This window comes from Geotrypetes seraphini, chromosome 2 (assembly GCF_902459505.1).
Source record: "Geotrypetes seraphini chromosome 2, aGeoSer1.1, whole genome shotgun sequence".
NCBI classification, from domain to species: domain Eukaryota; kingdom Metazoa; phylum Chordata; class Amphibia; order Gymnophiona; family Dermophiidae; genus Geotrypetes; species Geotrypetes seraphini.
The window spans coordinates 35,899,758-35,913,817 of NC_047085.1; the positions used below are offsets into that span (position 1 = coordinate 35,899,758).

The 14,060-nt window shown below is 46.1% G+C and overlaps 1 protein-coding gene across 1 annotated transcript in view; it reads left to right on the forward strand.

Moving 5' to 3' along the window:
- The first annotated feature begins 5,763 nt into the window (after positions 1 to 5,763).
- CYRIB (CYFIP related Rac1 interactor B) overlaps positions 5,764 to 14,060 on the forward strand; it is a 418,393-nt gene continuing 410,096 nt past the window's right edge. The window contains exon 1 of the mRNA XM_033933027.1: positions 5,764 to 5,879. The gene's annotated coding sequence lies outside the window, so the exon portion shown is untranslated. The remainder of the gene's footprint in view (positions 5,880 to 14,060) is intronic.

The following is a 14,060-nucleotide window of genomic DNA, read 5'->3' on the forward strand; positions in this document are numbered from 1 at the left end:
GGCTTTACCACACCTCCATTCCTTTTTCTTTATCCAAGTTCAAACTTTTTGTTGAAAAATTCAAATATATACATTCCTCAACCCATAGGACATCATTCTCAAATAGCTAAGTTCCCAGCACAATTAAACATCAACATTAATAAGTTGACGGAACGCACACTCTTTTTAAACTGTTGAATGTTACATCTCGTAATAGCAACCACTTCTTCATATTTACAAACCAAACAGACAACATTCCACCTGGCATTCATTGGCAAAGCAGTATTATCTTTCCATGCTGATAAAACCAGTTGTATAACTAACCCCATATGCATATCAAATGACTTAGCTTTATCCTTGCTCAAAAGATAAGACAAGATTGCTGATTGCATAACTACTATTTTACTACTAAATTCAGTCTGAATACCCAGCACAGTTGTAATCCTTTCTGAAATTGAATCCCCAAAATATTTTAAATATACCAACACTTACTAGACCCATTCTCGGTCAATTTTGACACCTTTATAAAAAGGAATCCATAATGCACTATGGGCAATATAGAACATGACTGTAAAACTCTACAATCCCTAACTCCCAATTTTTTCCATACCAACTCAGAAAACTTTCCCTCAAATCATACTCCTAGGTGTGTTCCAATTCAGCTCTTAAATTTAACCTACCTATACAGTGCAGAAGCTTTCTAGGGCACTCCAATCATATCAACACAAAAATCCTTCAGCCCTGCATCCCCATTGAGCCCTGCAGACAATGCCTCACCTGCAACCACTGATAACTTCTTTTGGGGATCCAACTTACACTTGAAAAGACTTATATCATCCACCCTGATGAAGGTGGTGAGCAAATCAAATACCTTTCTCCTGCCTACTAGACATCAGAATTATTCCAAATAGTACGGTAATTAACGCGGAGCCAGGCAATGTCGGACCCAAACACTGTACCACATATTTTAATACTTGTGGCACAATCTGCAATATCGGAGAGCAAGGCACTATTTTCTTAACCTGCACTGTAAGCAGACAACACAAAGGAAACGGAGTAGCTACTGTATGTGCTCTCTCTTTGCAACAACTTGAAAACTTAGAAAAATGAAATCAGATAAAGACCATATGGCCCATCTAGTATGCTTATTCATGCCATCTATTTATTTATTTATATACCACTTATAGTCTGTGGTTTACATTCAGGCACTGAAGCAATTTTCCCTGCCTGTCTTGGTGGGCTCACAATCTATCTAATGTACCTGGGACAGATGAAGATTAAGTGACTTGCCCAGGGTCACAGGAAGCAGCGTGAGATTTAAACCCGCAACCTCAGGGTGCTGAGGCTGTACCTCTAACTATTGCGCCACACACTATCCCTTCCTCTCCCTTAGAGGTCCCAAGCTTTTCCCAAGCTTTCTTGAATTCAGATATATTTTTCATCTCCATTACCTTCATTGGGAGGTCATTCCAGGTATTCACTACCCTTTCCATGAAAAAGTATTTTCTGAGATTACTTTCATCCTATGCTCCCTCATTCCAAAGCTTCCTTTCAACTGAGACTCGTCTCATGTGCATCTCTCTCTCTTCATTCTCCTCTCTCCTCCAAAGTATACATATTGAGATCTTGAAGAAATCTGTCCTCATAAGCTTTTTGACGAAGACCAGTGGCCATTTTAGTAGCCTTCCTCTGGACCAACACCATCCTGTTTATATTGTATACCATATTCTAAATGAGGTTTCACCAGAGTCTTATACAGTGGTATCATTACTTCCTTATTATTCTATATTTCACATTAGTTATACCGCTAAACTAAGGAAACAGAACTAAGAGGTTTACAAAACTAAGAAAAATGAAAGAAGAAATGGAACTCCAATAATTACAGGAAAGAGTAAGATTCCTGCCTACAACACAATATCAAAAAAAGTAGATTAGTTGGGAAGGAGGATTTTCTTTTCCCATGCACGAATAGTCCAAATGGCCCCAGGAAACTGCTCATCAAAAGCAATCTAAAAAGCCTGTAGAAATAGCCAGATTTTTATAGCCACTTTAAAATCTTTTAAAGAGGTCACACTGCACATTGAAAGTGTCAGCCCATTCCATGTAGAAGGGGGCCATGAAATAGAATGCTCTATGTCTTGTTGTTTCAAAGTAAACCCACTTGTGACCTGGGAGAACCAAGCAGTAGTCGATTAGGGAGCATGACACGCGAGATGGGCAGTATGGGTTAGTTGTAGAGTGGCATAACAAAAAAAATGTCTAAGTCCATTTTGGGCCTAAGTCGTTAGTCATCTAAAGTCGGCAGTGTCCAAAGTCCATTCTCGAAAAATACGTCCAAAATATTTTTTTTTCTGAGAATCGTCTACTTCTATGCCCAGCCGTTTGATCATCCAGACCGCTAAGACATGAAAACTACCAATCAAGTGGAGAAGGCTTCATCCAAGGCTAGACAAATGCTGGGTTGTATCCGTAGAAGTTTTGTTAGTCGGAAGCCCGAGGTCCTAATGCCATTGTACAGATCCATGGTGAGACCTCATCTGGAATACTGTGTACAATTCTGGAGGCCACATTACCGTAAAGATGTGCTGAGAGTTGAGTCGGTTCAGCGAATGGCCACCAGGATGGTCTCGGGGCTCAAGGACTCTTTGTACAAGGAAAGGCTGAACAAATTGCGGCTATACTCTCTCGAAGAACGCAGGGAGAGGGGAGACATGATTGAGACATTTAAGTATATCACTGGTCGTCTCGAGGTCGAAGATGATATTTTCTTTCTAAAAGGGCCCTCGGCCACAAGAGGGCATCCGCTGAAAATCAGGGGCGGAAAATTTCATGGTGACACCAGGAAGTATTTCTTTACCGAAAGAGTGGTTAATCATTGGAATAAGCTTCCAGTGCAGGTGATCGAGGCCAACAGCGTGCCAGATTTTAAGAATAAATGGGATGCCCATGTCGGATCTCTAAGAGGGTAGAGTTAAGGGTCATCAGAGGGTTAAGGGGGAGGGTCAATAGAGTGGGCAGACTTGCTGGGCTATGGCCCTTTTCTGCCGTCATTTTTCTATGTTTCTATCTTTATACCCCATTCTCGTCCCAAAAATCATCCATCCAAAACACCTAGAAAAAGACCTTTTGGATGTGGGAGGGGTCAGCAAAGTGATGGACTGGCCACCCAGACATAGCAACAGAGTAGTGAGGCACCTTACAGGGCACTGCTGTGAACTTCACAAAAAGGGTGCCACATAAACATCTCACCACAACTCCCTTATAGGTCATGGTGAGCCCCCCAAAACCTACTATACCCACCTACCTACCAGCCCGATAGCCCTTATGGCTGCAGGTGCCACCTATATGGCAGTACAGTAGGCTTTTGGGAGGTTTTGTTGGGTGCACTTTTTTTTTTTTTTAACCATAAATGCAGTGGGCAGAGTGGCTTATGGGCCTGGGTCCTCCTCTCTATGGTTCTCTAGCCCAGTCCCCAGACTACTTAAGCCACCTCTGTGCAGCTCTACTGGGCTTTCCTATACCAGTTGCTGATGTTCTGGAGGCAGGTATGTACTTTCTAATTCCAATTTTTATGGCGATTGGGGAGAGGGGTTCAGTAATCACTGGGGGAGTGTGTGTGGGTCTGTACTTTGTTCCTGCTGTGGCTATCTGGTCACTTTGTATACCTTCTGGGCACTTAAACCTGTTTTTACATTGCCTAAGTCACAGCGTATAAGTTCCGTCTAGGCAGTCTCATTAAACTTTTGATTATTGCTGCAGGATGACTAAGTCTAGGTTGGCTCACATCCCGCCTACCTCCCGCCCTAACCACACCTTCAAAAACGCCCCTATTCATTCTGGGCTCACATCGGCAGTGAAAAGACCTAAGCTGCTTTAAGATACATCTAAAACCCGTTTCAATTATCGGCACATGGATTCAACCAAGGCAGGCAGGGGGCCAGGGAGAGACACAGACAAAAAGAATGACAAACAGACAGGGGCCAAAGAGAGAGAGAAAAAGAAAAAAAGCCAGACAGACAGCGACCAAAGAGAGAGAGAAAGAAAGAAAGACAAACAGGGGGCCAGGGAGAGACAAAGAATGACAGACAGAGCGGCCAATGAGAGAGAGACAAAGAAAAAAAGACAAACAGACAGCAGTCAAGGAGGGAGAGAGAGATAGAAATAAAGACAGACAGACACATCTATTCTAGCACCCATTAATGTAATGGGTTATAAAATACTTAGAATATAGTTAATCTTTGGAACAAGAACCATTTAAACTGCATCCAGCTGCTCCCACCAAAACATATACAGTGAAGACCCCTGGAGGAAAATATCACAAACCAACCCTAATAAGGCTTTCCAATTAAGCTCCAAAGTGCCCTTTATTGTACTTCCAATCCATACTCCTAAATACTCCATTCCTATTTGTCTTCTGTAGTCCAGCTCCCGGCCCTTCAGCTGTAAGCACAGAGCAGAAATATTTGTTAAGCAATTCTAGCTTTCCTTATCAGCTCCTACATATTCTTTCCCTTCACCTTTTGAGTCTCTCAGGTGCCACATTTGCACTTCCTCCTATCACTAAAATATCTAAAAAAAAAAAAGTTCTCTTAGGCTTCCGTGGCTGGTATCATGATTGTTGGATTTGTCCAGGTCTCACCACATCTGGATAGATAGGAATTTTATGCACGCCTGAGCAGCAGCCAAGCATTTAGCACTCCAGGCTATGGTAGAAAGGGAGATAGGATAGAGACGTTTATATGGCATAAATGCATAATGCTCATGAGTCAAATCTTTCATTTGAAAGGAAGCTCTGGAATGAGAGAGCATAGGATGAAGTTAAGAGGCGAAAGGCTCAGGAGTAATCTGAAATACCTTTTTTTTTTTTTTTTTTTACAGAAAGGGTGGTAGATGCGTGGAACAGTCTCCCGGAAGAGGTGGTGGAGACAGAGACTGTGTCTGAATTCAAGAGGGCCTGGGATAGGCATGTGGGATCTCTCAGAGAGAGGAAGAGATAATGGTTACTGCGGATGGGCAGACTGGATGGACCATTTGGCCTTTATCTGCCATCATATTTCTATCAGGCAGGACTGTCAAAGTGCTAGATCAAACCCTAGGGGGGGGGGGGAGGGGAGGGCTGGTTGTGAGGATGGCACAGCTAGGGGAGTCTCTAGTGATGTGACTTAAGAGGGGGAACACTTCATAGTGTAGGACAGGATCTGCCCTGAATGCTCTTCTTTGGACACAGGGTGAGTGTGTGCCCTGGCACCCCAGGCATTGTTTTGCCCACCCTGTATACTCACTTGTTGAAGGAACACCTCGCCCCCCCCCCCCTTTTCTCTGCCCTCTCCTGTGGTGCAGAAGTGACATTTCATTAGCTTTGCCATCAATTATTATGTTTACCCAAGGCAAGCTGAGGAAGATGGTGCTAAGAGGATCCAGAGATGCAAATTAGGTATTGGCAAGGTTTTGGGAATCGGGTAGATCTAGCTGCTTTCTGAAATGCATGGACAGTGGGGGTAGAGGACACAGAACCCAAAAGGCAAAGCATGGAAGTAAAGACTGCAAGCTCGACGGATCATGCATAGCGCACTTATAATAACTGGAGCGCAAGCAGAAGGTGTTGGCCATTTTGCTTTTCCTCGCCGAATTTTTTCACGACATCTCGCCGAGCGGGCAGGCAGCGGCCGAAGGGAACCCAGCTCTGCCATAGGCGGCCCGCACCTGCCATCCCCGGCCCCCCAGCCCGGGAGGAGGAGGCGGCGGATCCAGGAACCCGCCCCCGTCCCCGGGCTCCGCCGCAGTAGCGGCGCTTTGCTCAACCTGTGGCTGTGACGTGAACTCGCCCAACCCGGAAGCGGCTGGTGCAGAGGAGCAGGCGCCGAACTCGGCTGCAGGACTCGCCCCGATCCCGAGCCCAGGTACCGTCTGCACCGGGGAAAGGGAGGGGGAGGCAGCCGCCGATAAGGTGCTGGGTACAGCTGCTGCCAGCGGTTCACTGGTGCCTTAACACCCCCCCTCCCCCCGCAGCGCAGCCAGCATTAACCCTTTGCTTCCATCATCTTTTGCGTGCTTGAGACAGATCGCTTGCATCTCCTCCCCCCTTCCACCTTATTGATCGATGGTGGAATCGGTTCACTAGTAGTTCTCCCAGGGATAATATTGAGTAAGAGGATCCGCTGAGATAACTGATTAGATGCCTCCCCCACCCCCCACTTCCTCCCTCCAATTCTGATCTATGGGAGGAAATACATTCATTCATTTTTTTCCTCTACTGGATGCTGAGATAGACTAAGACTGGGTAATGATGTCTGTAGTCCAAAAAATGGGGGAAAAAGAGAAGAATCTAGTGACTGGTATGCTTCCTTGTGATGTGTGTTCAGATGTCTGTTTATGGAGACTTCCTCTTTTTTTAAGGGCCTTGGCATGAAATGCACCTGCTTACCCAGTTCTATCAAAGTAACTGGGGTGTTGTTTTTTTTTTTTTTGTTGTTGGTTCTTTCCAAAAGGTCAGCTGCTTGAATTTTTCTCAGGTGTAACTTAACAAATCCCTGGGAAATGGGGGATGGAGGAGAGTGATCAGTTTTTCGTAGTAGACAATAAGCGACTTTGTGAAAGGTGTGGATGTACTAAAGAAGGGATCTCAAAGTCTCTCCTTGAGGGCCGCAATCCAGTTGGGTTTTCAGGATTTTCCCAATAAATATGCATTGAAAGCAGTGCATGCAAATAGATCTCATGCATATTCATTGGGGAAATCCTGAAAACCCGACTGGATTGCAGCCCTCCAGGAGGGACTTTGAGACCCCTGTATTAAAAGTAGCTCAAATCCCCCCCCCAGTGAAGGAGTTTGCTTAATATCTAGAGCAGGGGTGTCAAAGTCCCTCCTCGAGGGCCGCAATCCAGTCGGGTTTTCAGGATTTTCCCAATGAATATGCATGAGATCTATTTGCATGCACTGCTTTCAATGCATATTCATTGGGAAAATCCTGAAAACCCGACTGGATTGCGGCCCTCAAGGAGGGACTTTGACACCCCTGATCTAGAGGAGATGGCACTTAGGATAAGTACATGCAGAAATGAACAGGGCTGATGTTAAACATGTTGGGGCCCGGGGTAGACATTTCTTAAGAGCTCCATGGCCCACCGGTAGGGTTACCAATATATCTCCAGAAAAAAGGAGGACTGATTGAGACATTCGGATTTTACTGCCATTCAAAGCAATGGAAGAAAGGCAGACCTTCTTCCATTGCTTTCAATGGAATAAAAACCCGGATGTGTTAATCCGTCCTTTTTTTCTGGAGCCCTATGGAAACCCTACTGTACCTGTTTAGCTTTTTAGCAGTGGTGTAGTAAGGGGAAGGCAAGAGGGCAATTCGCCCTGGGTGCCATGTTGGTGGGGGTCTGGCACCCCTCCTTCTCTCCGCCCCCCACCTCTTCCCTTCCCCCATACTTCTAGTTGAAGTTGTTGCTCGCGGCGGTCAACAATGTGCTTTCTGTGACCCCATTGGCGCTCCCGCTGATGTCACTTCCGGGTGCCGAGCACGGTCATCTTGAAATAGGGACACTGGATCATTTGTTGTTCTATTATCCTTTGATACTCAACTTTTGGAGATCAATATGGGGACAAATCAATTTGATTCTGGAGTCTTCGATTCCGTTATCTTATGAGGTGGTTATATATAGATATAAAAGCAGACTATTTGCCATAATGGCTGGGATAGCCATGCAAATGGTTACTAAGAACTGGAAAAACTGGGATAGACTTAATTTCTCCTTTTGGTGGAATTCTTTATGTTTATGCTATAAATATGAAAAAATGAATGCAGAAATTTTGTGTAATAAGATATTTAAATTAACGTGGGGTCCATTGACAAATTTTGTTAACACTGATTAGCTGGATTATCCTATTCGATTTGCACATCCAGGGAGGGGGCCTTATATTTTATTTTATTAATTGACCTAATGTTCGGGTTCTTGAATAGGGTGGGAGTGGGGGGGGGAAATGTTTTGTAGTATTTCTTTGAACGATTGTAAGTGCTGTCTTGACGTCAGTTGTATGTATAATTCAATGCACTGTTTTCATATGGAAAATTAATAAAGATTTATAAAAAAAAAAAAACCAGGAAGTGACGTCAGAGGGAGAACCAACGGGGTCTCAAGGAGCACGTTGTTGACTGCCGCAAACAACAACTTCAACTATTTATTTATTTATTTATTTATTTAATTAATTTGATTTCGATCCCATTGTCTCTCAGGAGCTCAGAACAGGTTACAGGTTTAACATACCTAATTTCTGTACAAGTTTACGATTCAAGTTTTGATCCTTACATGATACATACTAGGGTCTAATATGAATATGCATAATATACAGTGTACTGGTTACAATTTGCTATAGTTGTCCTTACGGTGTAAGGTTTTCAGTACAAGTTAGAGGTATGGGGGGGGGGGCGTGGATCGGGGGAGAGGCACCACCCACCCTTGCTACGTCACTGAGCTTTAGGTGGGTTTGATGCCCATGTAGAATGGAGAGCCCAGACAGTTTCCATTGGCACCCCCTACCACATCCCTGGAAACGAAATCGATTCAGTTCCTTCTCTTTCACAAGCCACATGCCCTCATCCAAGACGGCGTCGAGGTCTCTGATCTAGGGTACTACACATCCTTCGTCTTCACTTCCGCTCCTTGAGGGTTGCCAACAGATCAGATTTTCAGTGTACCCCTCATGAATTTGCACAAGATAGATTTGCGTACGATGGAGATGGTAGGCATGCAGACAGATCTCTCTTGTGTATGCTCATCAATGATTTCCTGAAACCCTGACCCACTAGCGACCCTTGCAGACTGGGAGTGAAGAAGACTAAGCCTTTGGATCACTAGAGCTCAGCCTGAACAAAAAAAATCCTTAATATGTTAATGTTGAAAATAATACAAGAGAAATATAAAATATTCATAATCAGAACTGACTTTGTTTTATACACTGAAATTAAATGTATCACATTTTATTTTTCTTTAAAAATGTTTTAATCTTCACTTTTATCAGTGGGAAATGTAGAAACTGATGGGCGGTAGAGCTAGAATTACCAGACATCCGGGAAAACCCAGACCTGTCTTCTTTTTGGTGTCAGGTCAAAAGCGCGCCGGGACAAAGGCACGCCCAGACAATTGAGCGCAGCGCGGAGGCGCGTGCTGCTCAAACACTGTTTTTAGAGCTCCGACGGGGGAGCGTGGGGGGGAACCCCCTACTTTACTTAATAGACATCGCGCCGCATTGTGGGGGCGTTGTGGGGGGGTTTGGGGGGTTGTAACCCCCCACATTTTACTGAAAACTTCACCTTTTCCCTGTTTTTAGGGAAAAAGTTAAGTTTACAATAAAATGTGGAGGGTTACAACCCCCCAAACCCCCCATAACGCCGGCGCAATGTCTATTAAGTAAAGTGGGGGAGTTCCCCAACAAAACCCCCTGTCGGAGCCCCTAAAAACAGTAATTTTGAGTGGTGCGCTCCTCCGCGCTGCACTCAATTGTCCGGGTGCGCCTTTGTCTTTCGCGCCGTTGTCTATGAACCCTTCTTTTTAGAGGTCTGTCCAGGTGCCTGAATGGACTTTCCAAAACCCAGCAGTATGCCCGAGTTTTGGAAAGCCCCGGCCACATCTGGAGAGCCTTTGAGCATGAGCAGGTGACGTCACACACATCTGCGCATGCTCCAGGCGCTCTAGAAGTGGCCAGAACTCAGGGAAGACGAGAGAAGACTATGGGCTCGTTTTATCAAGCCCCGCTAGCGGGGTTAACGCGCGCGATGTTTCATCACGTGTTAACCCCCGCGGTGGCCTAAAAATTACCGCCTGGTCAAGGGAGGCGGTAGCGGCTAGTGCGGCCGGCGGTTTAGCGTGCGGTATTATGCGCGTTAAACCGCTAGCGCGGCTTGATAAAAGCCCTATGTGGGAGCGGAGCTGGGGGCAGAATGGGGTGAGGCTGGGATGGGACCGGAAACAAAACGGGGCGGGGGCATGTGCCCAGGGTTTTACAACTCATAATATGATAACCCTAGGCATAGCAAATACTAGGGTTACCCAGACGTCCGGGCTTTGGAAAGCTCTGGCTGCGTCTGGAGAGCCTCCGAGCATGCGTGGATGATGTTGCACGCGTCTGCGCTTGCTCGGAGGCCCTCGGATGCGGCCCAGAGGTCGGAAATGAAAAGACGAGCCTTCTGAGGGCGGGACTAGAGGCGGAATGGGGTGAGGCTGGGGCAGAAGGAGGTGGGGCTGGAATGGGAATGGGGTGTGGCCTTGCGTCCAGGATTTTACACAGCAAAATAGGGTAACCTTAGCAAATACAGAATGAACTTGAGCCGTAACAGTAGCACAAAATCTCTTCACTGCCAGACACTATGCTGTTCAGAAGCTGTGTAGCATACAGAACCTATGGACAGCAGATCTTGGGGCAGAGGTTATCACTGGGGGTCCAATTCTGTGCATTTCACGTACATGACCCTCTGGATCTCTGCTCTCCTTAGCTTGCGGGCAGAGGTGATTGCAAAAGAAAGTGTAGGCTTGTTCTTTAGAGTAAAGTGTAAAAACAGGAGAATCGCCTCCATAAGCCAGACGTAACAAAGCAAGCGGTGGAGCGGTCCAGTCGAGACTGGTGAGTTTGCGCGTTTCACAAGTCTCTTCTATTTATTTCAATAACTCCAAAGACTCGGCATGTACATGTTTCGGCCGCAACGGCCTGCATCAGGAGTCTTGAATATCTTGGAAATCATTAAAACTAGATAACTTTCAGAATACTAGATCGCCTTAAAATTGCTGACATACAGCCTCTTTTGCAAAGCCGCGCTAATGGCCCTGAAGCCTGTAGCGATTTAAAGGGCTTCGGGGCCATTGGCTTTGTAAAAGAGGCCGATAGTGACTGATCTTCTAAGTGAAAGTAGTCCAGGAGCCCAAAAGTTTCTGTCCAGTCATTGAGTTATTGAAATGACTAAAAGCGATTTGTGAAACGCGCAAGCTCACCAGTCTTGATTGGACAGCTCCACTGCTTGCTTTGATGTGTTGTTGTTCTGGCTTGTTCCTTGTGCCATATTCAGTGGGGTACCCGGCACATTGGTTTGCAAACCACTGCTGTAGATGGAAAGAGGCTTTAAGGATGAAGTCTGCCCCACTTTTTTTTAAGGGTGCTGGACCAGGAGAGAGTAAAAAAAAAAGCAGGTTTGGTTGGTGGTTTTTAAAAATGTTTATTTTAATTCTCTGGCTTAGCTGCTTCTACATTTATGCTGTAAAGTTACAAAGGATTTTTTTCAGAGTTCTGTTTTTTTTTTCCATTAACATTAGGGGAAGTGTTCAGACAGTTGTGAAAAAGGAAGTTGTGTGGTCTTGCGCCTGAATATTAACCTTCTCTAAGCTGCAAATTTCCTGCACGTGCTGAGCTCTGCTGACCACCAGACTTGACTCTGTAGCCCAGGGTTTCGGTTTGGGGGGGGGGGGGAGGGAGGGAGAGTAGCTGCAGTGAGTTGGATTTGGGGGGGATGGCGACATTGAAAGTGAACGACATTCATTTGAATCCAGCGGCTCTCCGGTGTGTGCAAATCCATCTCGTGCGTATTCAGTGTGGATCCCCTGAAAACCTGATTGGCACTGGGGTCCTTGGGAGAGATTTCAGGAACCCTGGCATAGGCCGCTGCCAGCCCAGTGACTCTAGGATTCCCAAATCATGTTAGGTTCAGTTAACATGTGCTTCGGGCCTGTTTTTGCTCCATGTCCTGCCTGGTTTCTTACCATTGATCTCAGTATAAAAATCATAATTACCGACAGTGGCTGTAGTAAAAGGGAGGGGGGGTGAGGGGGGAGCGGTCCACCCTGGGCGCCATGTTGGTGGTGGGGGGACCGGCCCCCCTCCTCCTCTCTGCCCCACGCCTCTTCCCACTCCTCCCCTCGCCACGCAGGGCCCCCCTTCCCTTCCCCCCGTACCTCTAGCTGTTCACTGCCACGAGCAACAACTTCAACGTGTTCCTCACAACTGCGTCGGCCGCGTGTTTGAGACCGCTGCTTAAGGCCACTTCCGGGCAAAGCCAAGCCCACACCCAGCCTTGGGCAAGCTTAAGCGTCCCTACATGTCCCCCTCAACCATGACAGATGCCTACAGTGTAGGCTGCCTGCCTCGGGTGAGGTTTGTTTTTTTTTTTTTTAAATGTGTGTCCCGATTGGCTGGTTAGAAGGTGATAGGACGCCCACCACTGCCTACAATCGGAACATTGTTTATAGAATATAGCCCTAAGTGCACATTCTGTATGAGCAATCATTCATATAATCACTTTTTTAAAATACTAGTTTTAAGTGGGCAACTTAGGTGCAGCCACTTATATCATGCCAGTGGCTGGTGTAGAGGACAGTGACTAACCCCTCTTTTACGAAACTGCGCTTCTAGTTTCTAGTTCGGGGAGCCACGCTGAATGCCTTGCGCTTCTTCCGACACTCATAGAGTTCCTGTGAGCGTCGGGAGTAGCACGGGCCGTTCAGCGCGGCTCTCTGCGCTAATAGAAGAGGGGGGTAGATGTTGTCATGCATTTAACTGACTATTCTAGAATTCCCCTGGAAGAACGAGAAAACAAAACTCCAGGAACAGTCCAAAATCACAAAACAAAGTAGGGTAACAAGACGACTCTTTATCGAGGGATAAATGTAAGAACTCTTGACCGAGAGACGTATCTTTAACAAACTTTATTAAATTTACAGCAAACCCAACATGGATCCACGTTTCGGCAATATGATGCCTTCATCAGGGGTATTCAAAATCTTGATTTAATTTCACACATTCATGATTTGAGCGATTGACATCCACCCCAATCTTCATCTAGAAATGCTACTCTATCGTGACCTCCGTCAGCTCCTCAGGGCATAGCTCCTATTCCTCCGTCACGTCCATGCTTTCCTCCAGCCGTTCAGGAGTGGTGCTACAAGCTAGAGAATGACACAGTGATAAAATTCATCACCGTTCCCGTCCCCGCAGATAACCGCGGGAAATAATCCCATGTCATTTTCTAATGTCTATTTCAACCTCGGTCCTTCTACACCAGCATTCTTCAAAGCAAAGCTTGTGGGTCAGTGGTTGTGGCCATTCATACTCTGATTCTTATGCGAGTCAAGGATAATGAAGCTATTGTGACATCACTGATGTGATTGGCTCTTAGGCACTGGTGGAATGAGGCATTATGACATCACAATATCTGCTCTGGATACCAGAGACTGTCATTCTGTAGTGTCTGTTTCAACCTCAGTCCTTCTACACCAGCATTCTTCAAAGCAAAGCTTGCGGGTCAGTGGTTGTGCCCAATTATACTCTGATTCTTTCCTCTCTCCTTAAAGAATGACATGAAGATGGTTTCCCGCGGTTATCCGCGGGGACGGGAACGGTGATGAATTTTGTCACCGTGTCATTCTCTAAAGCCTACCTTAGTGCTGGAACCAACCCGCCCGTGAAAGATTAGCACTAATGATATTTAAACGTAGACAAACAGATTAAAAACAGGTTATTGGGTATTCCCTCCCAGAGGAACGATGCACAAACCAACCCCTGCCCTAATACTGGAAATGTACCGTGAGCTCTGAGGTGGGGTTGGGCCGGTAAAAGTGATCTGCAACCAAAGCCGAGAGTAGACTCGATGGAGGAAAAAGGACAAGCTCACAGATCCAGTAGTCTTTTAGCTTCTCTCTCAGATTGTGGTTGGATTTGCTGGCGTAACCACAAAATTCATTTTGTGTTTAATCTGCCCTTGGTCAGAGGGAAGTAGCTGTTTGCTACAGCCAACAGCACTTTCCACCTTCCCTCCCCCCCCCCCCCCGCGCATGTTTGGTTTTCATGCATGCGTGAAAGCCCAGTGTGTGCAGGAGGGGAGAAGCCGGCGCTGTGGCAACAGGTGGAAAACTGGGCAGTAGGGAAATCGCTTCTTCTGGCTGCTAGAGGAAATCTTCAACTAGAGGGGCTTGGGAGGATCTCCGCCAGCTCAGGGTATTTATTTTACTCTTTGGGGGTTTCTGGTGGAGGGGCAGGGTGTGCCCATCCTAAATACTGTGTTTGGCTCCAACACTGCCTTGTAAAGAAGGAGAAACTTTTT